Source organism: Helianthus annuus, chromosome 15 (assembly GCF_002127325.2).
Source record: "Helianthus annuus cultivar XRQ/B chromosome 15, HanXRQr2.0-SUNRISE, whole genome shotgun sequence".
Taxonomy (NCBI): Eukaryota; Viridiplantae; Streptophyta; class Magnoliopsida; order Asterales; family Asteraceae; genus Helianthus; species Helianthus annuus.
The window spans coordinates 151,778,042-151,804,734 of record NC_035447.2 but is presented as its reverse complement, the minus strand read 5'-3'; the positions used below and the strand labels follow the sequence as shown (position 1 = coordinate 151,804,734).

General features: G+C 38.2%; 1 long non-coding RNA gene across 1 annotated transcript; it reads left to right on the top strand.

Annotated features, from left to right (window-relative positions):
* Positions 1–7,662: 7,662 nt before the first annotated feature.
* Positions 7,663–8,284, top strand: LOC118487638. The gene is made up of 2 exons (XR_004882312.1): positions 7,663–7,860; positions 8,019–8,284. It is a non-coding gene; the product is annotated as an uncharacterized LOC118487638 (long non-coding RNA).
* Positions 8,285–26,693: the final 18,409 nt, after the last annotated feature.

Genomic DNA, 26,693 nt, shown 5'->3' with positions numbered 1-26,693 from the left:
ACAATCAGATCATGATCAGCTAGGCATTTTCAGAGGTTTGACAGATGGAAAGTCGGGTGGACGTTACTAAGTTCCTCCGGTAGTTCGAGTCTGTAGGCGACTTTTCCGATCCTCTCCAGAATCTTAAAAGGTCCAACATATCGAGGCGCTAGTTTCTCTTTCTTGCCGAATCTGACCACACCCTTCCAAGATGATACCTTTAGGAGTACGTAGTCGACAACGTCAAATTCAAGGGGTTTGCGTCTTCTATCGGCGTAACTTTTCTGTCCATCCCTGGCTTTCGACAAGTTGTCTCGAATCTGGAGGTTTTTGTCAGTCGTTTCTTGTAGTAACTCGGGACCGGTTAATTGTGAGTGACCGATCTCGTGCCACACAATAGGCGAACGACATCTTCTTCCATATAAAGCCTCGAATGGTACCATTTGTATGCTGGCATGATAACTGTTGTTGTACGAGAATTCGACTAACGGTAGGTATTTGTTCCAACTACCAACGAAGTCTATGACACACGCACGGAGCATGTCTTCAAGAGTACGGATCGTTCTTTCAGTCTGTCCGTCGGTTTGAGGATGGAATGCCGTACTCAGGTTAAGCGACGTACCAAGAGCGGCTTGAAACGTTTCCCACAATCGCGAAGTAAACCGAGCGTCACGATCTGAGATGATGTCACGAGGCGTACCATGATTACAAATGATCTCGTCGGTGTAGATTCGGGCTAGTCGTTCTACCTTGTAGTCTTCCCGTATTGGCAAAAAGTGGACTGATTTGATCAGACGATCAACTATTACCCAAATGCTGTCGTGACCTGATGGCGTGGGCGGAAGTTTGGTTATGAAATCCGTAGCTATACTCTCCCACTTCCATATGGGGATTGGAGGTTGTTCGAGTAAGCCAGAAGGTCGCTGATGTTCGGCCTTAACTCTTGCACAAGTCAGGCAACTTCCAACATAGAGGGCGATATCCCTTTTCATTCCTGGCCACCAGTACTTGTATCGAAGGTCCTGGTACATTTTGTCGGCACCGGGATGAATAGAGTATCGGGATTTGTGGGCTTCGTTCATTATAATCTTTCGCAAATCGGTCTGCTTAGGGATCCAAATTCGGTCCAGATAATAGAAGATCCCATCTGCTTTGCTTACAAGCTGAGCTCTATCGTGATAAATCCTCTCTTTCTTCAATGTGCGCTCGTTAAAACAAGCATGCTGGGCTTCGCGGATGAGGGTTTCGAGATCATGCTGGGCTTGGGTATTGCGAATACTGAGCAAATAACTTCGTCTGCTGAGCGCGTCTGCAACAACATTTGCCTTGCCTGGGTGATAACGAATCTCACAGTCGTAATCGTTAAGAAGTTCTACCCATCGGCGTTGATGCATATTAAGTTCTTTCTGATTAAAGATGTGTTGTAAACTCTTGTGATCAGTGAAGATCGTACACCTGGTACCATACAGGTAGTGTCGCCAAATCTTCAATGCAAAAACAACTACGCCTAGCTCGAGCTCATGGGTTGTATAGTTCTTCTCGTGGATTTTGAGCTGACGAGATGCGTAAGCTATAACCTTGTCCCGTTGCATGAGGACACAGCCGAGACCAAGGTTGGAAGCATCAAAATAGACAATGAAATCGTTGTTTCCGTCGGGCAACGTGAGGACAGGAGCATTGCAGAGCATATGCTTGAGGGCTTGGAAAGCAGACTCTTGTTCGGTTCCCCAAACAAAAGGCTTTTCTTTATGAGTAAGGGCGGTAAGCGGAACAGCGATCTTAGAGAATCCTTCGATAAATCGTCGGTAATAGCCCGCTAGTCCGAGGAAAGAGCGAACTTCAGACGGGTTCTTAGGCGTAATCCAACTCTTAATTGCTTCAATCTTCGCGGGATCGACATAAATACCTTGACTATTAACGATGTGACCCAGAAACTGAACCTCCTCCAGCCAGAATTTGCACTTGGAGAACTTGGCATAGAGCTGGTTCCCCTGGAGTAGCTCGAGAACCAAACGAGCACCATCTCCGACTGATTTTGGAACTTCTTCGTACAGAGCAACTATATGCCAAGTTCTCGAAATGCGACTTCTGGCTTCGTAAAGTCCACTTTTTAGGCCACGTGGTAAACAAGGATGGGATTCATGTTGATCCATCCAAGTTAGACTCGATTAAGAACTGGCCTGCACCGCGTACACCAACGGAAATCCGCCAATTCTTGGGTTTGGCGGGCTACTACAGAAGGTTCATCAAAGACTTCTTAAAGATTGTGCAGCCGCTTACACTATTGACACAGAAAGGTGTCACCTATCTCTGGGGTAATACACAGGAAACCGCTTTTCAGCACTTAAAGGATAGACTCTGTAGCGCACCTATACTCTCATTGCCAGAAGGCACAGACGATTTTGTAGTCTATTGCGACGCATCCATTCAGGGTCTTGGATGTGTGTTGATGCAACGTGACAAGGTCATTGCTTATGCGTCACGTCAACTTAAAGTTCACGAACGAAATTACACCACACACGACCTGGAGCTGGGAGCTGTTATTTTCGCACTTAAGATATAGAGACATTACCTGTACGGTACCAAGTGCACTCTCTACACCGATCACAAGAGTCTCGAGCATATCTTAAAACAGAAGGAATTAAACATGCGTCAACGTCGATGGGTCGAGTTACTGAACGATTACGAATGTGCCATCAAGTACCATCCGGGCAAAGCCAATGTTGTGGCCGACGCCCTCAGTCGAAAAGATACTGCACCTAGACGCGTGCGAGCACTACAACTTACCATCCAGTCTAGTCTTCCTGCACAGATACGAGATGCTCAAGTGGAAGCATTGAAACCAGAAAACGTTAGGGCTGAAGCCTTACGCGGCTCAAGGCAACAGTTAGAAAAAAAGGAAGACGGCGCTTATTACGTCAAGACCGAATATCAGAAACCATCGGGCCTGCTCCAGTAACCAAAGATACCACAATGGAAATGGGAGGAAATTTCCATGGATTTTGTTACCGGCCTGCCTAGATCTCAACGTGGGAACAATACTATTTGGGTGATCGTGGATCGACTCACTAAGTCTGCGCACTTTTTGGCTATCAAGGAAACAGACAAGTTCTCTACTCTAGCAGACATTTATTTAAAAGAAGTGGTTTCGAGGCACGGGGTGCCAACCTCTATTATTTCCGATCGTGATGCACGTTTTACTTCGGAGCTGTGGCAAGCAATGCACAAATCTTTTAGCTCTCGACTGGATATGAGCACAGCTTACCACCCTCAGACGGATGGGCAGTCTGAGCGCACTATCCAGACTCTAGAAGACATGCTTCGGGCATGTGTTATCGACTTCGGCAACGGCTGGAAAAAACATCTTCCGTTAGTGGAGTTTTCGTATAACAACAGTTACCACACCAGCATTCATGCCGCTCCATTTGAGGCATTGTACGGGCGTAAATGCCGATCACCTCTTTGTTGGGCAGAGGTGGGCGATAGTCAAATCACGGGTCCAGAACTTATAGTAGACGCAACGGAAAGAATTGCTCAGATACGACAACGAATGGCGGCAGCTCGTGACCGTTAGAAAAGCTACGTTGGTAAGCGCAGGAAACCACTCGAGTTCCAGGTTGGGGATCGAGTGCTACTCAAAGTCTCACCTTGGAAAGGTGTTGTTCGTTTTGGCAAATGAGGCAAGCTCAATCCGCGATATGTCGGACCGTGAAATCACCGAGAAAATAGGCAATGTGGCCTACAAACTGAACCTACCAGCAGAACTCGGTGGGGTTCACAACGTTTTCCACGTGTCGAATCTGAAGAAGTGCCTGTCAGATGAGACCCTTATAGTTCCTTTGAAGGAGCTCACCATCGACGGTCAGTTGCGATTCGTCGAGGAACCAGTTGAAATCACGGACCGGGATGTTAAGGTCCTCAAGGACACCAGAATACCTCTTGTTTAAGTTCGTTGGAACTCCCGTCGTGGCCCAGAGTTCACCTGGGAACGAGAAGATCAAATGAAACTCAAATATCCCCAGTTGTTCGAGAACAATGCAACCACTACTGAGGTTGAAGCTACTACAGAATTTCGGGATGAAATTCCAAATCAACGGGGGGATGATGTGACACCCCAGGAAAACCAGTAAACTAAACGACACAACTAGCTTCCTCAGTAACCGCATGCTAAATTTCGGGACGAAATTTCTTTCAAGTTGGGGATAATGTGACAACTCGAGTTTCCAAGATTCCATATTCGCATTAATTGCGCGTTAACTGTTTAGTTGTGTGATTGTTTGCTTTGTAACTGTACACTGATTACAAGTTGAGATGGTTGTTTGATATGTTATGTGTTTAATATGAGTAAAGTGTTTGATTTGTTTGATTTCATGAACATGAATACTTGTATACTACTGAGTTTTGACCCGACGAAACAAAGTGTTTCGCCATAACCAACATCGACGAAATGGGGTTTGTTTCATCACCCCTATCTCGACGAAACAGGGTGTTTCGCCGAGCCCAGTTTCGCCGAAGCCCATTACGGGCCCAGTACGTTACGCGACTATTTATTATGTGTTACGGTTCCATTCGTCACACTTTCAACGAAATAGAAACCCTAGAGCTCCCTCCTGTGCACCGACGACAGCCCCTCCCCATTCGAAAGTCTATCCATCTCGTTCGTACTAATCCCTTAGTTTTCCGGTTAGTGTTTGTATCATTTGATTTTAATGATCTTTGAAGTTGCTTTCTGTATGATCTTGATGTTGTGTAATAACTAGGGTTCCTGCTAGTAGATCCATTTATGATATTATGCTTGTAGAACAGATTCATGTGGTTATCAGTTATATGCCGAGTGATGTTTGTGTAGATTAGGGTTTGATATTCTGTTGCTAAAACTATTGAACTCAATCTGATGTTGTGACTGTATTCATTCATGATTTACTACTCAAAGCTTATGTTCATGTTTGATATTTGCAAACCACATTATCGTCTGCCTTTGATTGATCAAATGAATACGTTTTAAAGTCTGGTGTATGCAAAAATCTGGTAACATGTGATTCCTGGATAAAGTTCTGTTGTTGATGATCATTTCGTAACAGCTGTAGACGATTAGGGTTTATGTGATTTATGTAACTGTTGTGCGACGTAACTGATATACCTAGACGAAACGCCAGTCACGACGAAACTGGTATGACGAAACGGGTGTGTTTCGTCATGGGCAAACACGACGAATCAAGGGTGTTTCGCCAAGTGTAATCACGACGAAACTAGGGTGTTTCGTCGAAGGGGATTCACGACGAAACAAGGGTATTTCGTCAAGGGGGTAAACTGCACAGTAACTTGGTTAGAGCTGTTAAGAGTTAACTGGATTAATTAACTGCTGTTAATGATAAGAATGACTTGCATGAACTTGTGTAACTGGTAAATGTTATGTGCTATGCATAAACATGGTGATCTTGACTGTTAGTTAAACTTTGTGAATATAAACTGATTGAGTACACGTACATACTATAGGCCTTGATTGATTAATTGTGAGCACATACTTTAGCATACCGAGCAAACCAAGGTGAGTTCACACTCTTTCCAAGGCATGGGATTCCCAAGGGTTGGGAATGGGTAAATGAACTAAAACGGTAATTACGAGCATCCTCCGTGGGTAGGATGCCAAGTATACACACTGGATCAAACCTCTATCATGAAGTCCCTCATTTATATCGACTTAATCGCCGAGGCCTATGGTGAGCGGGTCATTAGTTAATAGCGCTATTAGGTTTAACAAACCTCACACCATGTCGTTCGAACGGGCGTGTACAAATGGACTATGGGCAAAGGGTCAATGCTGATAGACATTGACTTAGGGCACCTCTTACATTTTCGTAGTAGTCGATACACACGGTCTAGTAACACATGGGAAGTCCCCACTAATCTTCGCACACATGTCTGGGAGACCGCGATACGAATTAATACAATACATGGTTTACAAAACGAACATATGATTTACGAAACGAATACCATAACTAAACAACCAACTGTGAACTCGCTCAACTTTGTTGTTGACTCGTTGTTACATGCCTTGCAGGTCGCTAGGTACTCATGGAGCTTGCACAGGGAGGCGCGGTCGTTGTGGGACATGGCAGTGTGTGCCATGCTAAAAACAATACTTTATTTCGTACTTAATACTTACATTGGGTTTTACAATTATGCTTCCGCTAAACACTTAACTATGTTTTTTATTTGAAACACCTTTCATATTGTGTGGTTGAATTTTACTTATTACTTGTTATGTTCAATATGATTGGTGGCTTGATCCTGGTCAGTCACGCCCCAGGCGGTTGTACTCCGCGTGTGGTTTTTGGGGGTGTGACATTGATTATAAAATCTGCTGATCCAAAGTGATCCTCTGCTGATGAAGACAAAGTCTGAAGAAGCAAAGGTCTACTATGGCTCAACAGATGTTAAAGACCAACAGATGATATTCAACAGATGCTGCTCAACAGAGGTTAACAATGTAAGAGTGCTTAGGCTAATAGCAGATGTTTGGAGTTTATTAGGTTGTTTGATCGTAGTTAATGTTTGTTGAAAGTCAAGTTGTATTGCATGTATTGATTATTTTCAAAGTAAAGATTTTAAATTTGTTAGTATATTCATTTGATGTTTTACAGCTTAACAGATATGAACATTCGGGAAAGTAATTCCCTTCTAAAAAACATTTAGTGATTCGTTGTTTAATGTATTATGCATCGTTTTTGTTGTTATGTTCCAAATTTCTGTTGAGTTTCCCATATTTTTAAACTTTTGTAACAAGTGAATAATGTTTATTAACCAATGTTCAGTTCTGGCCGGTAATCTGGTGGATAAACCACCGCCACGTGCTGCTGCAATTCCGTTTCATTATCCAAATCACTTGATACAGTGGTTGATGCATTTGTTGAAAACCATTGTTGTTGATACATTTGTTGATACAGTGGTTGATGCATCTGTTGACTTTGGTCTACAGATGCATGAAAACAGATGTTTGAAACCACTGTTGGCTTAAAACACTATTTTGTGGACAAAAAGTGGTTGCTTTTTTTGCAAAGTGGTTTGACTTTGGTCAAATAGACTTTTTGAAAACAGTGGTTTGACTTTAAGCAATCATCAATGGAATTGGTCTCTAGATCAAGTGGTGGAAGGCTTGCATTTCTCTTGAGAGATGCAGGTTCGACTCCCACCTGGTGAAGAGTGAGGCACTGGTGGGCAATGATAGAAGACCCAGGGAAACCTGGGTTGGATCCTTGAGCCAAACGGGTTTTACCGGTAATTTCACTGTCGTGGGCGGGTGGGTTACCGGGTTTTCCCCGGAATTGGTGGTGGACTCGGGTTACTCTCGAAGTACTCCGTTTGTCCAGTAGGTTTCTCGAGAGTGCCCGCGATTGAGTTTGTTGGCCGTTAAAAAAAAAACTTTATTTGAATTACAAGTAATGTATAATTCTCATTCTTATTGCAAAAATTGGTTTAGATCTAAAGTTAATAAAATATGATATGCATGATTTTTAAAAAACCACTCATGTTTGCAGATGGTTTCACTCCTAGTAAAGATAATGCAAAAAAAAAAAAAAAAGTGAAATTCACTCGTACGATTTTATTGGATTCCTTTTGTTAACAAAAAAACAAAATTCTCTTACTTACGGTTACGACGTCATTTTGCTTATAACACGTGGATATCACTACAGCCGTTACTAGGGTTCCCCTTCACACCTCATCTAGGTCTGTTTATAAAAACCTTATAAGTGCAAGCAGCCTCCACCATCAAAATCAAAATGTTCAAAACCCTTCACTTTAGAAACCATGAAGAAGTCTTCTGTGATCGGTAGATCTGATTTCATCGCTACCACAAACATCTATGATGATTCCGCTGATGTGTGTAAAAATAAGTTAGTTTGAGTTGTATATATGATGGTACTTTCTCTCAACAAAAAGTTGCTAGACTAATAACAGAATAGTCTTGAATACTTTCTGTTGGGGGAAAGTATCATCATCAATGAAAACAACTGAAACATGACTTTGTTCAATGTCAGCGGATTATCATGTCTCGAGCAATGAATTCAGAGCTATCGATCGTGGAAACTTTCATGTTTTGGAGACGGATCTGTAGTGTGTCAACATCTGGCAATTCGATTGTTATTGTAGATCTGATAATATTGTTTCTGGTATGAATTTGTTTGATAAAATGGTATGAAATTTATTCTTAGATGATTGTGTGAATTTGTTTGATAACAATTAAGTATAGGTAATTTCGGTTGTATAATTGGTTTGATTGTGCAATTCAGATCTAATTTAATTAGATCGTAAGTGTGCAGTTTAGAACCCCAAATATACGGGCTGTTTGGACTGAATCAAAATGTCTATATCCAATATCGTTTTTTTTTTTTTTTTGTTATGGAGAAGTGATGAGTTGCAAGCTGTTTGGACAGATTTTTAGAGCGACATTAGGTTAGCTTATTTTGGAAGAAGTTATAACTTATTATTCACTTTAAGTTGTTTTTTGTTTTTATAGTGATTGGGTTAGCTTATTTAAATTGATTGTTTTTGTGTGTTGAGAAGAAAATCATAAGTTAGTATTTGAATGAGCCCAGAGTTGGAGGTGGCTCATTCTTTGGCTAACCTTAATAAAAGACCGAGTCAAAGGAGCTGAGTAGTGTTGTGAGCCAGGGTGGACATGGGCCTCAGCTTATTTGAAAACTGAGTTGAGCCGAGCCAACTCCTTCTTCTGAACGAGCTGATATGTTAACTCAGGTTCCGCTCGTCAAAACTCGAGCCAGCTCAGGCTTGTGTATTAATATTTTTTGTTACTTTTTTGTATTTTTTTATAATGATACACATAGAACAAAAAAAGATGAAAAATGTAATATTATTTAAGCTAATAAAATAGTAGGGGATGGTTCAAATGAAAACCACTTTTAACGCGAAAGCTCAAAAACTAACTAAAAAGTTCTAAAAAACACACAAATTTTTCTTTTGTAATTTTTTTTATTAAAAATCGCTAGTTTTGTATATAAAAAAACTTTTTTTTTCAAAAAAAAAAAATTTTAGTACGCATATACATGTGCACTACAAAAACAATATTGTTTTTGAAAAAAAGTTTTTTTATATAGTTTAAAAACGAAAATTGTTAAAAAAAATTGGTATGTTTTTTAGGTTTTTTTAGTTAGTTTTCGTGTTAACTAGTGGTTTTCATTTAAACATTCTCCTAAAATAGTAAAAAATAGCTTTAGAATCTACACAAAAAAAAACCCACTACAAAAAAAAAAAAAAAAAAAACCTTAAACATCCACCACCACCAAAAACCTAAACCCTCTCCCCACATCACCCACCCTAATTTTTTTTTTTTTTTTTTTTTTTTTGCCGAGGGGGTGGGGGGTGGAGATTTAGGTTTTTGGGTGGGGGTGGGGGGTTAGGTTTTTTTAGGTTTTTTTTTTTTTTTTTTTTTTTTTGGGGGGGGGGGGGGTTAGGTTTTTTTTAGGTTTTTGGGGGGTGGGGGGGGGGGTTAGGTTTTTTGGGGGTTTTTTTGTGAGGTATAGTTTTTTTTTTTGTTTTTTTTTTTTTTGCCGGGGGAAGGGGGGGGTGTTTAGGTTTTTGGTGGTGATGTAGTAGGTTTAGTTTTAGGTTATTAGACACTTATCACTTTATAAATCCTTCTTACACTTCTTACAATTAAAAGACTTTGTAGAATAACTTGACCCTGTATACATAAAAGAAAATTTGGAAATTAATTTAAACTAGCCAACCAGCTAGCTATCGAGCAAGCCACAAACCAACCTATTTTGGCTCGTGGCTCGTTTACAAACATAGCCACTTTCCAGTTAAGCTTTTTCCACAAAACTATTCCAGCAAATTTTGAACGAGCTGTGAATGGTAAGCTTTTTGAACAACCCTCGTCCTAGGAGAGAAACAAAAGCAACAAAGGAATAAAATGAAAGCTTAGACGATACTAAATATAATAAATTGCTTACAATCTTAAATTGAGCATGTGAGCTTAATTGAACTAAATTGATAGGTTAAATTAGAGGTTGAAAAAAAAACCGTACCTGGCACCGGATCCTGTAAAAAAGTCGGAATTGATTCTTTTAATACCCGGGTATTCTATACCTGAAACCGAAACTGGCCCTACCCATAGGGTATAGATAGGGTATGCATTTTGATCTCAATACCTGGAACCAGGACCGGAACCGATCATACCTGATTAATACCCAAAACTAAATAAGAACCGGAACCGATTATGCCTAGCTAGACCCGATACGTGATTTTAATATCTATATGTTAAATTTATGTTAATACATTTATTTTAACTTTTTTTTACATAATACAATGCATATATAATAGAGTAAAATGCTCGGATAGTCCCTGTGGTTTTGTAAAGTAACACCTATAGTCCCTAACTTTTAGAAATTACACTTGTGCTCCCTGTGGTTTACTTTTTGTTATTTGGATGGTCCCTGAAGTGGATGGGGGTTAAATAATTTAGTTAAGTGGGTGTAAAATTACAAAAATACCCTTATAACAACCCCATCCTCACCCCACCACCACCCCCTTCTTGTAACTTCAGTCGTCGCTCACTATCACCATTTGTTGATGCACTGATGTCTGTTAACTTTGTCTTTATTGAGTCTTGTAATATACTAGATAGATCAGGGCATGGAATTCAAGAAATAGTGTTTTAGGGTAATTCCGCACGAAATTACAACAAGTGTAATTTCGTGCGGAATTAGTTGTTTCAAACGGAATTAGTAATTCCGCATGGAATTACCTAATCTCGCATGAACCATGTAATTCCGCTTGAACAGTTTCGTGCGGAATTATCAACCCTATAAATACTTGTTGCCCATGTTCATTTCATAGGGAATTAGGTCATTACTTCTGAGCTGAGGTGCTGTCCGTTTGTCATTTGAATTGTAAAAAGCTCAGGATTGATCAATAAGAAGGAAATTAAGGGAAAACAAACTGTTTGACATCAATTACATTGATTCCGCCTTTGTTATTGATGATGAACTACTCAAACTGACTGTTTAGGGTCACACGACGATCCAACAAGTGGTATCAGAGCTCAGGACGAGGAGTTCATACCAATTCAGCTTGATTTCATCGGATTTTCTCACTTCTACTCATTCTTTTCTGATTTGAACAAGTTTTAACGGTTGAAATGGCCTGAAATTCACATATATCAAGCGAAACATAGTTCTAACTAATCCTTGAAAGAATTGGACCTTAATTCGATCAAAATTGGACAAAATGTGTAATTCCGTTTGAAAACAGATTCGAAGAAAATGACGTCATCTTAATTTCGTTTGAACAGAATCTTAATTCTGCACGGAATTAATCATATTGTTGCTAATTCCGCTTGAAAATTTCAAACGGAACTTAATTTCGCTTGAAAGTTGAAACGAAATTACTAATTCCGCTCCAAAGTGTCTAATTCCGTTTCTGTTGGTTTAATATCGTTTGAGATTAGACTAATTCCGCATGGTATTAGATATTGTGTGGTATTTTTGTTTGAAGTTCTTAATCTCGTTTGAATTGGAATTCCGTTTGAAGTAATTCCGCTTCAAACTGATTCCGTTTGAAATTCATTTTTCAAAATCTCAAAAATGTCTCTAAGTGTTTGTTGATTATTTCAGGTACTTGAAAGATGGATGAGTTCATGAATCCATTCAGTGACGTGTTTGCATTTACCAGTGGATCGGGAGATGGTACATCAAGCAACACGAATGAAACTACACCAACACCGAGTGCGAAGAAAATTCTTCAGGATGCTATGAGCATAGACAGTGCATACGGAACATACAATAAGCCGCCCAAGTTGATGGCTATTGAAGATTACAACAGGTGGGCTACCAGATTCGAAGAATGGCTTAAAGCATTTGCGTATCCTAGTTGGAGAGGTTTGAAAAATGGCTTTAATATGGGGAGAGATGATTATGAGAACTTAGAGGAAAATCAGATTGAAAGATATGTTGCTGAACAGAAGTGTATTGCTCTACTTCATCAATCTGTCCGAGATGACATTATCGCACTGATCGAATACAAAGATTCGAGAGACCTTTGGGAAAAATTAAAAATAAAATGTATTGGTAGTGCTGAAATAGTGAAGAACAAAAAGAAACTATTACGAAAAGAGTTTGATTTGTTTGGTTGTTTAAAGAATGAGTCTGTTTCCAAGATGATCGAAAGATTTGGGCATCTGAAGATGGAGCTTGCTAGACATGACATCATTTACAGTCAAGAAGAGCTGGTAGACAGATTGTTTGATGCTCTACCGAATGAGCAAGACTGGCAATATTTTGCATTTGATGCTGAAGAATACGATAAAGCCTGCTGAATTGAAGGTTGATCTGCTTATAGAAAGACTTGAAAGCCATGAATTGGAGATCAAAAAATCCAATAAATTCAATAACACATCTTATCAGCAGAATGTGGAGTTGTATTACAGAGGCAGTATGCTCCCAAAGACTGCATCTCCAAAGACAGCCTTTTCAGTTGAAAGCTCAAGCATAATGAATCAAGAAACCCCTAGCAGTGGCTATCATGGTGGTTCTTCATCAAATACTTCAAATCAATCTGCATCAAAGAATCTCTTTCAATGCAACATTGCTGTGGATCTGAAGAATGGTCAGAATTTTAGTGAAGAGTCAACAGATGGTGTTTTTAGCATCTGTGTTAGAATCGTACGAAAGTCTTGTGGCAGGCAAGATAGGCAACACCAACCTAACAAAGGAAGACTACGATCAGATCGATCCTGAGGAAATGGAGTTGATCGATATAAGGTGGTGTATGGCCAGTGCAGTGAGAAGAGCGCAGCGTTTCATGGAAATTACTGGAAGACAGTCTATTGGTGGACCTTCTACCAAGTTAGGCTTTGACAAGTAAAAAGTGACGTGTTTCAAGTGTAAACAGAAAGACACTTTAAGCGTGAGTGTAGAAATGCTTACACCGATGATACTGCAAATCCTTTTCGAGAGGATTATTACAAGAGAGTGATCTATCATCAGAATAAAGCAAAACCTCCCAGGATGAAGCAGATAGAGGAGGCACCCAAAGAGAAATCCAGGGCACTTGCAGTTTTTCATGACGATGAAGGTTATGATTGGAGTGATGTTTTGCCTGAGGAAGACGCGGTTGGTTATGCCTTTGCAGCAGCAAAGATTGTTCCATTTAAAGATAAGAGAACTGAAGAAGTGAAGTATGTGAACAGGAAGGAAACAGCTCGATTCATGAAAGCCAAAATCTATCATACCTGGATGGAACCAAAGAAGGCAAGGCGATGGGATCCTGATAGAGAATGTTATCTTGATCCTAATGGTAACATAGCTGTGGATCCAGATACTGTTGATCTTGAAGTTCTCACCAAACAAATTGCTGATGAAGAAGAAGCCAGACAGAGAGAATGGTGGGGAGGAGGAGAAGCGGTTGAGAAAGAAAAAGAGAAAGAGACAGCAAAAGAACCGCAGCAAAAGAAGATTGATGATGGGATCATTGATACATCACAAGATTTCACCGCTGAAAACTTGAAGAAGATGGCTGACAAGGTTCTTGCTGCAAAATAACTAGAGGTAGTTTCTGGTTCTGGAACTGAGTCCAAAAACAAGGTCAGTTCAAATGATACAACTATGTCAGGTAAGAATGCTAAATCTGAGAACAACTGCAAAAATTGCATGAAAGAGTGCAAAGTTTGTAGTACACATGCTTACCTTAGTGGTAAGAAGGTTGAAGAACTGACTGGTAGAGTCAGAAGTGTTGAAGATCAGATCTTGAACCGTGATTAGTTGTTAAAAGCTTCAAACGACAAATTAATAGAATTAACTGAGAAAATCGAAAACGATAAAAATGACGTAGAAAGAATAAGAAAAGAAAATGAAAAATTGATTCTTGAAAAACATCAAATCTCAGAAAATTTTGAAAAGCTAAAACGAACGGTTAAAGATTCTGATGAACGAAATGGTAAGACAGATAAAGAAAATCTTCAACTGACCGGTGTTCTTAGAGTCAAAGAGGAGTTAATCAATCAGCAACTGGATGAAATTACTAAGTTGAAACTTCAATTTCAAGAAGCTAAAATTGAGAATGAGCGCATTAATCTGAAATTAACCAGTTACAACTCCGCAAGCTTTGTTTTACAACACATTGTTCCTAAACCCATAGGGAAAAACAAAGCAGGCGAAGATGTATTCTCTGATGGAACAGGGGTGGGGTATCATCAGGTTCCACCACCAGTTTTAAACAATTATTCAAAGAAACAATCAGGGTTGGTTAATGATGAAGATGATCATGAAGTGAAACTTCCGGACACAATTGATGTCACATTCACTTCATCTTCCGATGAAGATGGTGTCCAAACTGAAGTTGTGAAAAGTGTGGTTGAGAATGTTTTAAAATCTGATAGTGACACTACTGAGGAAGATGAATGTTTCTTGGACAAATACATTCCGAAACCAAAGTCCAAAAACAACTAAAATGAAGAACCTACTCTTGTCATGTACAAGATGTCGGGATCGGATAAGTTGTATTCGGATTCTGAGTTTCCACTGGAGAATGTTAATGTTGCTAAATTGACAAACGTGTTCAGAATGATTGAAATTGATCTGTCTGAAGTAAAAAGTTTAAATCAAACAAAGAGGCAAATGAATTTTGAAAAAGATAAAGCTTACTACAAGAAGCCTGTTGTTTCACCACGTTTTTATAATAACAAAACAAAACAAATGGTCGGGTGGATATCAGGGTGGTAAGAATTATCAGAGAAAGAATGTTCAAAACAGAAAATTTGTTGAGAAGAAAGTGTTTATGAAAAGTTCGAGTTCGAGTTCACTGTCTGATGAAGAATCTAAAATCTTTTCAAAATCAAACAAAGAGTTCTTTGAGAAGAAGGCCTCACAGCCTCAGTCTGAAGGCACAAGTCGGATAGTTGACACCCGAACGTGCTTCAAATGTAATCAAGTTGGACATATTGCACGAAAGTGTACCAACTTGAAGCCTAAGACTGAAGTTGTCGAGATTCAGAAAAGGAAAGTTGATGGGAAAGGAAAAGCTCCATTGGTTGTTGAGAAAAAGATCTTGAAAAATGACAACACCAAAGTCAAAACTGAACTTTTTAAAAATGTGGTAACTAAAAATGACAAGTTTTACAAACGGGTTGCATCATCTCAACAAACATGGAAGCCAAAAGTTGTTGAAAAGAAACCAATTTCTCCAAAACCAAAGGTTTCTGAGATTGAAAAACAATCATCTTCTACCACACCGGTAAAGATGAATGTTCCTTTGGATTTTTATGAGAAACTTGAGAAAGAAAAATCAACTTCTGAAAAGAAGTATGTGGTGAAGAAAGACCAACCATCTGGTCAACCTCCGAAACAAGAATTCTTTTTATACAAAGAGGTTGAGGTTGGGTCTGAAGAAAGCTTGACAATGAATGATAAAAACTTTCCATCATTATACACTGCAACAACTCACATTAATGTCAAGTTACCTGAGTCCAAAGAGACTTCGGTAGCATCAAAAACTAACTAAGTGTTTTTGAAATGTGCAGGAGCTTCCGAGATCCGTTTCACGATGGATTATGGATAGTGGAGCTTCTAGGCACATGACAAGGAAGAAAACCCTGTTGTACGATGTTCGTGGTTTTAATGGAGGTTTTGTGGGATTCGCAGGGAATCAAGGAGGTAGCATAGTTGGAGAAGGAACGTTATCCAATGGAATTGTAACGTTTGAAAGAGTTAATTATATTGCTGAGCTGTAGAACAATTTGCTAAGTATTTTCTCAGATCTGTGATAGGATGTATACAACGCATTTCACAGACAAAGAGTGTTTGATCTTGAAACCAGGATTTGTTGTTCCCGAAGAATGGATTATCATGAGAGCACCAAGAGTCAATGTGTAACACCCTACTTTCTATTTAACGGTTTTACATGTAAATACCACAATTAGATGTGTAGTTAAGACTACATATGCTATAAAAAAATACGGGTAATAAAACGTTTACATGTCACACCCCGACCACGTAAAACAACAAAACGTGGCGGAATCGTCGGGGAGTGTTGTAACAGAATCATTGTTTCATAACACATGGAAAATTTAAATGTTGTTTCATTGATTAAAAGAGTTACAATGTCTTAACAAACAAAGAAGATATAACATAGTTAACTAGTCTTGCATCTTTTAATGTCACTAAGGCCTCGTCCAATCCTATGTGAGCATGTATCAATATCATCAACTATAGTACCTGAAACACATGTGAAAATACGTCAGCACAAAAATGCCGGCGAGTACATAGGTTTTATTGATCTAGGATTCATGACTTATAAGTTTAGAAAAAGTTGTTTAGCAAAAATCAGTCATGATCCTTGTAAAATGTTTTGTTTTATAAATCGTTTGAAAAGCGATGATAGATATGTATAGATAAAAGAATGATTGTAAGGTTAAATGAATAACCAAGTAAAAATGAATTTGTATAATACCAATTGTTTTTGTAAAACAATGTCTTGTGAAAAAAAAAATATGTTATTTGTGTAAAAATGTATAAATCCAAATTGAATGATTTAAATAACGCTACGACATGTAATATAATACAAGCACTTATATATAGGAAGTACCAGCGGCGTATCCACCATGCTTGTATCACATTACACACGCCTCGTTACTTAAATCACTTACCCAAACAAACCACCAATGTAAATTGCCCATGTCTAAACCAATTGTCAAATGTCATTGTGAAAACCATGTCAAAATGTCTATGTCAAATGTCAATCATGTAATGTGTAAACAAAATGTCATGTATGGCAAGTGAAATACGTATCAACTAAACCATAGGTGAAAATGCACAAAACAAAGTATTGAAGTAAAACTCAGTTTAAATCAATGTTATGTTTTGTGGAAATGCATGCTATACTTGATACAAACACTTATGCGGTATGTTAAACGCATACATTCAAGCCTTGAGACAGACGGATAACCTTAAGTAAAGGTTATCAATGTGAAATGTTTTCGGATTCAGTCATTCCTTTCATCCAAACCAACCCAGGATGTCAGGAACGGGATTTGTCAAGTCATATGGTACCATTACTTACTACCGAGCGGCGTAGCTAATGTTAATGAATGTATATAAGTCTCGTTTTTACAAACCAAATGTTATACCGAATGTAAGCATGTGATGTGATGTGAATGTACTAAGTATGCAACAAATGAACATACATAGCATGTGATGTAAAACAAATGTACTAAGTATGATGAACATACATGGCATAAAATGTCATGTAAAATGATGTACTAAGTATGCACACAATGGGCATACATAGCAAAAACATAATAAAATCATGTACTAATAGTGTACTAGTGAATCATAGCAAGTATATGATATAAAAACATGTAAAGCAGGAAAGTAACAAGTAGGCACATGTGTTTCACCCCCAAAATGTTTGAAAAACAGTAAAAGAGGGGACTATGTACTCACTTGAGGGTGCTTAGAAGTCTTGAACAACAACCAAGCAAAGCTAGAGGGATCACGGAATCAAACGGCACCCTATATAGATAACTACATAAATAACCGGACCTAAATCGGGGGATTGGATAGTATGAGGTTTCGTAAACCAAATGAGTATTGGAACTCATACGATATGGTTTAACAAAGTCCATATACTAACATGAAACCTAACCTAAGTGCTTATGACCCGTTACGACCTGTTTAGGTAGCTTATGCTACTTTAACGCGTCGTTCGCGTAAAACGCGTTTGGACCGCTTAACTAGTCATATGATAAGTAAAATATGCCTTAACATGTCTAATATAGTTTCCTAATCAGTTTAGATGTCAAAATTTAGGTTACATATGCTTAAAATGAATTTATGCGTAAAAAGGGTATTTTGGTAATTTACCTAAGGCATAAGAACTACTTATCATACAACTACTTAAACGACGTGACCATGAGGCATAACCTCAGAAGGTTATTCCCTGTACAACTATGGTCACCTAATGTGTTTGGTCGGATCCTAATGATCGGCCAAACGGGTCGGGTTCGAAAGTATAAGCGATTGTTTAGATCGCTTACCTTTACGACCCCAGACAAGCACAGATCTAAAAGCGACGAGCTAAACATGCTAGAACATGTTTAGTAAAGTTAGAAAACAGGTTTGGTATTAAAACAAACGGTTTTAATACCCTAGAGTAGTTTGGTTACAAAATACGCGAGGAAACGCATTTTGGCCGAAACTACGACTCGTCACTGAGCCTAGATAACGTGGAAATCAGTAGGTATAGTCACTAGGGACCATAACCATCGTGATTTCGCTCACGTTATGAAGTTCAAACGAACTTCACGTTGACCATAAACTGATCAATGCAAAAAGTCAAACGCAGTTTGACTTTAACGCTAAAACGAACAATAAACGCGAAAGAATACTTACAGAAGGTCCCCGCAAGATTCGAACCCGATTCACTCTCAGGTAGGAAGCATATACTTCCACTTAGAGAGTGTAGAATCAGATTCAAATGTGAGGAAGAATGAAATGGGGTGAGGGGTATTTATAGATTTCATGGAACCGTTAAGATCGTTCGTCGTAAAACGTGATTTAATCTCAACCGTACACATGTGCCCATGGTTTTGTAAAACCATGGGAGCCCCTAATATGAGCCCATAGAATTGTAATAACCATTAGAAATCAGCCCATGGTATTGCAAAACCATGGGTTTAAAACCATCAAATCTCAAAAGTGGACCAAGTTCAATGTATCTGCCAGAAATTTCAAAAATGGTCCCTGCACTTGTAAAACTTAATTTTTTGCACTTTTAAGCCCCGTTAACCCCATTTCAAGGCTCTAAAATAAAGTTAAAGTATAGGGAACTTAAAATATGCTCAAAAACATCTCGGATGTCGGTTTGTTTGGTCGTACGGTTGCGGTGTTCGGTTAATTACGACGGAAATCGTAATGAACGCAAAAACGATCCAAATTACGCGACGAATGAAATTTTATTATGCCAATCACTAAAATAAAATATTTTAATGATTACATAAATTTTTGGATGTCCGGATATATTCAGGACGAAAGATATGCGCGAAAATGCAAACTTATGCACTTTTGACGCTTTTAGTCTCTATTGATCAAATAAGTTTATTTTAGCATACCGAACCTCTCAAAGCCTATTTCTAAGCTATGTAAAGGATATTTAGGGTATGTGTAACCTATGATCAAGTTCCGAAATGTCTGTTACAGTACAAATTGACATACTTTCGCAGTTTGTCGAATTTAGTCCCTGTAAGCGAATAAACTTGATTTCGGCATACCAAACCATCCAAAACTTATTTCTAAGTTATGTGGAGGTTATTTGAGGTATGTTAAGCCTATGTCATTATTCCGGAGTGTTTGTTGCATTAAACTGGTTATATTTACGCATTAGTGCGCATATAACCTTACAGAAAGCGATTTAGGGCCCGGAATCGAACAAGAATTGATATGTGCAAAAGATACACATGTTTATAAAAATCCCAAGTATGAAATACAATATTTCATTGGTTTGGTATTTGTTTGATGGCTGAAGTGACACAGGTGTCACATTACAAATCATAAGTTATTTAACATAATGTGATCAAATTCGTCGTTTAAAATTTTCAACGAGGCAATGTGCGGAAGCATGAATCTTTATCGTGTTCGGTTCTTCGTTGAGCTTAATCGTCTTTCGGCATCCAAAATGTACCTACATTTCATAAACATGAAATGCTTTTGTCATACGGGAATTAAATCGTATCTAAACAAGTCCGGTAACGATAATGGAAAGAAAAATCCCAACGTGAATCTCTTGATCTCAAAAGACTAATTTTGAGCTGGCCTCCACCGTAACTTACGGTGGCACCGTAAGTTACGGTGGCCACTGAATGTCAAATCCCCCACCGTAAATCAGTGGGCAACCACCGTATCAATATCATCCCCACCGTAACTTACGATGGCACCGTAAGTTACGGTGGTCCCTGCATTCAGCCTTTCCATTTTGCCGTTTATTGACACGAAAACTTTCGTATCTTTCAATCCGCTCGTCCGTTTGACCTACCGTTTCCTCCTATGTGTTTGTAATTTGATTCCCCATCATATGGAGTTAAAATCCAACATCCAACTTAATAAATTTTTAGACTTCTAAGCCTTCGACTCGTTACCTTTTACCGAATTTTAACCCGTTTATGCATTTTATCAAACAAACATATTTGTTTGATTCCTATATCACCTATACTTCTTCAAATTAATGTTATATACCATATTAGGTTCTACTCACAGGTTTATTACACAATTTAAACCCATTTTCGCTCGTACGCTTATTTTGACCCGTTAAGGGTATTTAAGCACTTTCGAGCCTAAAATAGCTTTCGATTGCTTCTGGCATTCAATTACCACATTTCTTATCCTATAATCTTCCACCTCAACTGTATTTAAGGTAGGTTTAATGAGGTGATCAATATAAACCAAATTTTACCTCTCGAATCATTATTTTACGGCAAAAACTCAAATAGTGCCATTTGGCTAATATAATACCTCTTTCAGCTTCTATACTTATTCTAAGTATTTACCTAGTCATAAAACTCATTTCCAAACAACCTTTAAGGGTCGTTTGTTCCATTTAGCCTACAAGGGCGTTTTGGTCGATTTTAGTCCTTTTATGACGAAGGACTCTCTCTCAAATTATTCGACCAAAGTAGCATTTTTAACTACAACATAATTATGCGTACCTGACCCGGATCAACAAGTAGACCCGATTTATACCTCGTTTTCATTATCACACCATCAATGGTGACGCAATTATCTGATTTGCTAACCGGTCCTGTTAACATAAGACTTGACAACCACATTAGTCGATATTGTCAAATGGTGTTATCACCACCATTCGACCCGTTTGGACTATATGCCCAACATTATCTATTTAATCAAAAACATCGTTTTTGATTTCCAATTCATACATCCATCCCATCCCGGATTTTATAATCATACCCATTTTCTTTTACACTCTTTTCTTACAAATTCAACCCATTTCGGCTTACGCCATGGGTGTCCTTTTAGCCTTGATTTACATTAGTCGACACTTGACAAATTTCCATATTTCCAATATTATCGTTATCACGTTTACAACGTATCGAATAAACGGGTATTCTACATAAGTGTGTAAATTACACTTACCTCGCATCCACGCCACGTTTTTCTTTCCGTACTTGCTCCGTTTGACCCGCTCCCTCCTCGAAGCTTTCACCTAGCTTGTTACGCGTCAAACTATTGTCAATCATTTACAAGGCGGTTAAATTAGTCATTAACAATCACGACTATTCCACCTCACTTATTTTCTATGTCTAATTATCATTCATCACATCGTAGGTCAGTTTGACTTTTTAAAAGTCAAATGCCCATTAGTATACTAATTGCATATTCGAGTTCATCAACTAGTTTTAGCATTTTTTAATTACCCGGTAGGCGTTATCTTTAGACCACCGTTTTAACCAAAGTTCTAACCACGTTTATCACATTTAGAACTCTTTTTAATCACATTTTGCATAATAGCCAAAACATCACAATTAGGTGTTTTAACTACAAAAATTCTAATTTCGAGCCTTCTTTGAGGCATTTCAACAAACACTTTAAGGGCAGAATTTTACATTTATCAAGTCTCTAGCTTATCTCTTAGCCCTAATTTCACATAAATCAACCATCTTACAAAGTTGTTAGCTTCTATAATTCTGAAGTCACTTCACAATTGTCAAATTACACTAGAATATCACCCAATTTCCTAGTGTTTATTAAAATCTACATAACTCACTAATCACCTACAATGGTGTTTATGGATTTTACTAGATTTTCACATGAATTCAACTTGTATTGGTCTAGGGTTTGTCCCTAGACACTGTATTGTTCTTATTTCATCATAAAACTAACATGCAACCATAAAAAATTTCAGAAATTCCCAATTTCATGAGAACTTCGAGTTGAGAGTTTTCATCAAATTTTACATACCTTGTAATCCTCTTGTGATGAGGATCAATAATCTATGCTTTAATTTCGATTTCAGCTTGGATTGAGCCTTTAATTTGAAAGTTTAGTGATGTTGAGGGTTTTGGAGAGTGGGGGATCGCCCCTGCTTGTTCTTGTACGACCAGACATCCCAAATGGGGTGTTTGGTTTTTTTTGTTTTAATTAGAATTAGCAACATAAGTTTCAATTTTAACATCTTTGGCCCCTCCATTTTCCTTAGTTCATATTTTAAGTGTTTTAACCCACTCATAAGTCACTACCTAACTAGGTTAGAATTATTCCTAGTTAGCTTAGTAGGTTCGGGAAGTCGTAACCCGTTTTACTTTAAGTCCCGTTAAATCGGGCCTTTTATCTTCCTATTTTCTTGAAAGCTCTTATTCACTTTAAATAAATATTAGGATTATTCAATTAATTCCTAATACTTGCCAGTTTACTTTTACCACTAATGGTACTTTCCCCGTCTTTAGTATTAACGGGGTTTAATTACCAAACCTGTTTTCGGGGTGTTACAAGTCTACCCCCCCTTAAAGAGGTTTCGTCCTCGAAACCTTTTCTTATGTAATTCAATGAGTTTAAACTCAATGTATTCTATCCGAGAAATACTTTAAACATTACCTATACTTTTTAACCAATCGTTAGTATTACCCGAAAAGTATGGTAACATCTTTTTGGTTACTAATTGTCTACATATCTCATACGACATAGTGTAACTTCGAAATAACGTAATCTCGTTATTTCCACCAGTTTAGTTAACTTAGCGATATCCATCGCTTTCATATACTATCGAATTCCTTATGAATCCGTTACTTTGACCCGTTTATAGGTCTTTAGTGAAATCTTTCACTTTTAGCAATAATTTCTTTTGTTTTCAAAATTCATTTATTCGGTTCAGTTATACCGAATCTACCGCTTACAAGCAACCAAATTACTTAAATGACCTTAACCGGTTTCACTAACTAGACTTATTAGTCCAGTTACTTTTTACCGCTCGCTTGGTTATAATGTGATTCCACTTCACATTGCATTTCTTGACCGTGATCATGTCACGCATGTTTAATTTATATCAACCTTTCATTTTCAAAAAGATCACTTTTCGAATATATCGTCTTGCGCCTATCAGCGTTAAGACTTGAATCGTTTATGCTTACTATTCAATTTCCTATCAGAATTTATATTTATAAAAATGTTATTTCTTACAAAAACTGAATTTTAGTCTAACGTTTTTCTCTTTAACTATGTCAAGTACTCATATCAAGGAAATTGACAACCCTTAATTTATTGTTTTTCGTTCTCGTTTTACGCGAGGAATCGTAACAAGTTCCCTCACCTTACACTATTGACCCGTAGGTTCCTTCACCTAACCTCGTAGGCTATTTCCTTAAGCTTTCATCTCTTTAAGACGAGGCCCTTATGATCCCTTTGCTTTAGTTCATGACCTGTGGGCCATTTTGGCCCCTCCATTTTCCTTAATTGACTCGTTTGACTCATTTTGGGTGAATTTTCATCACCTATGAATGTCAAACTTCATTCTTTATTTGACCCGTCCAACTTTGAAATGGTTGAACGTAATTACCAAAATTTATGTTTGCGAAAATTCTTGTCATCTTTTAGTCATGACTCATATTCCGAGTCTTTTGACTTTCTATTTCGTGTTCCTGTTTCTCAGTCTACGCATGTGTTTAAATCCTTACCCACCAACCGGGTGTTTTACCGAAGTCGTTATTATTGCAACCCTTCCGGTATGCATTATGACTTCGTTTCGCTTTTATATTCCTACTTTGTTCTCAAATTTGGTGTTTTACAAAATCGGCCCGTTAAGAGTCTTATTTGCATTCTTCGGGTTCGAGTGTAAGCACACCCCTCCCAATTGCATACCTTAATCGTTTTACATTAATCTTTGTCCCTTCACTCGGGCTCATCATCCTAATGTAATATGCTTCCGTCACCCAGCTGTGCGTTTACATTATTATCAATTATTTTTGCTCATTTGATTCATTTGGGTACTTTTTAAGTTAGTCCCATTCACCCCACCCTTACTACATCGGACATAAATGTGTCCATCATAAGAAGTTCATGGTACCACGTGTTCACTACTTGGCCAGAGTAAGCGATCAACACCTGGTATACATGACCTTTTTATAACTTTCACATTACACCCCATGTAAGTAATGCCTCTATCTGTTTTTCTTGGAAACAATATCCCGGATAGGTTTTCTATTCAGGTTTTTCCAAGTTTTCAATCTACATATGCAACTTTCAATCTCTACATATTTGTTGCATATTACTATTTATGCAATAATTTAAAACGTGCACCTGATAATGCTTGCTCTAACAGGCTCCCCTTGCCATTAACTTATTCGCAATCGTTGCGCGATTTAGGTCCTTGGTGATCGTGCTCTATTTGTCATACTTTGGACCGTTCCTCTGTCAAATCCATGATTTGTTAAACTCTCGCTATCTTCATATGCGAGTGTCCTTCGATCAAAAACATATACAACAGTTAGTAATTTCAACATTAAAGGATGCCCGTATTATAATACAAGGCTTTTCTACTATACGCAACGCGTGTAATTTCGTTGACTATATCTATTCTATATCGTTTTTATTGGTGTAACGTGTATTACACGATAACCATGTGTGTAGTTTATAACACTTTAGCATGCTAAACTATTAACATACATGTACTTACCGGATTTGCGATCAAGCCTCGAACCGAACACATTTGTCAACAACCTTGAGCTCTGATTACCAACTTGTAACACCCTACTTTCTATTTAACGGTTTTACATCTAATTGTGGTATTTACATGTAAAACCGTTAAATAGAAAGTAGGGTGTTACACAATGATCTGTACGTGTTGGATATGAGAGTAGCAACTACAACCACGGGTCAGGCTCATTGTTTTAGTCTAGAGCAACAGAAAAAGAATCACAGTTGTGGCACAGAAAAATGGGTCATATACATTTGCGAAAAATGAATCACCTGGTGCACAATGATTTGGTTACTGGTGTACATGTGAAAGGTTTTCATCTTGAGGGAGAGTGCATTAGCTGCATCAAAGGAAAGCAAAAGAAGAAATCTCACCCCGAGAAGAAAGAAAATTCTATCTCAAGACCTTTAGAGAGACTACATATGGATTTGTTTGGTCCAGTGAATGTCAAAAGCATTACTGGGGATCTCTATTGTCTTGTAGTCACAGACGATTATTCAAGATTTTCTTGGGTATTATTTCTGAAGTCAAAAGATGAGACGTTTGATCGTTTGATGACGCTTTTCAAGAAGATGGAAAATTTGTACCAGACACGAATCAGAAGAATCAGAAGTGACAATGGTACTGAGTTCAAGAATAGCAAGATGGAAGAGTATTGTGATGAAAGAGGTATATTGCATGAATTTAGTGCTCCTTACACTCCACAACAAAATGAAGTAGCTGAAAGAAAGAATAGGACACTAATTGAAACGGCCAGGACGATGCTTGCTGATTCCAAGCTACCAGTTAACTTTTGGGCAGAAGCAGTATCCGCCGCATGCTATACACTCAACCGGGCTCTCACTGTAAAGAAATTCAACAAAACATGTTTCGAGCTGATCAATAATCGCAAACCGGACCTGAAGTATTTAGAACCGTTTGGGTCTCCCTGCACAGTTCTAGAGCCTTTTGGGAAGTTTGGTGCAAAGAGCATTGAAGGAATATTTGTGGGTTACGCAAGTCCTTTGAGACGAGTCTATGTTCCAAGCTTAAAGCGGATTATTGAAGCATCGAATGTTGAGTGTCAAGGATATACAATGCCACCACAGAATCCAGGAGATTCATGGCATTTTCATTATGATACTTTGTGGGATTCGCTTGACATGGAAAGAGAAGAGGAAGAAGAAGAAGATTTCTTTGATGAGTTGGATATTCTGAGAGAGTACGAGTGTAAGACCCTAATACGTATTTGACTAAAAGTCGCAGCGGAAGTTCAAGCCATAAACTTTCTTTCATTATAAACACCTTAACTTATTTAAAAATTAACTTTAACATAACTCTTTCACATAAATCCATCAATCGACTTATTTACTAAGTAAAAACATAGCTTATGTTTACTACATTATATACATCAACGTTCCCGTACAATCTCACTAGTGACTCGATCCTCGATCTCTGTTCCTTGATGATCCGCGTGACTCGTACTACCTGCGCTCACCACATTAAATTCATAACATTAGTACGCATTATAAACATACAAGATTTATTCACGTTTACTTTTTGTTCCGTTAACTCTTTACATCCCAGCTTTCCATCTGATCGTACATTCCGTGGTGAGACTTTCTCATTGTACCTGCGTTACACTTCGTTCACAAGGCACACTATTATTATCGTCAATACTCAATTTCATTGAATACATGCGTATATACTTTCATACATACTTACATATGTGCATCCGTTCACACATAACTACTTACAAATCTACGTACCTACATTCATACGTACGTTCCTACATACGTGCATACCTACATACATACACGCATACATGTCTACATACATACCTATTACATGCCTTCTCACAACCCTACATACGTGCACACACTTTCGTACATACTCACTTGGATATATATATATATACACATGCACATACTACCTACATACACACCTACATACATACATACATACATTCATTCATACATGCCACTTATATTCACACACACATACATACATACCTTCATACG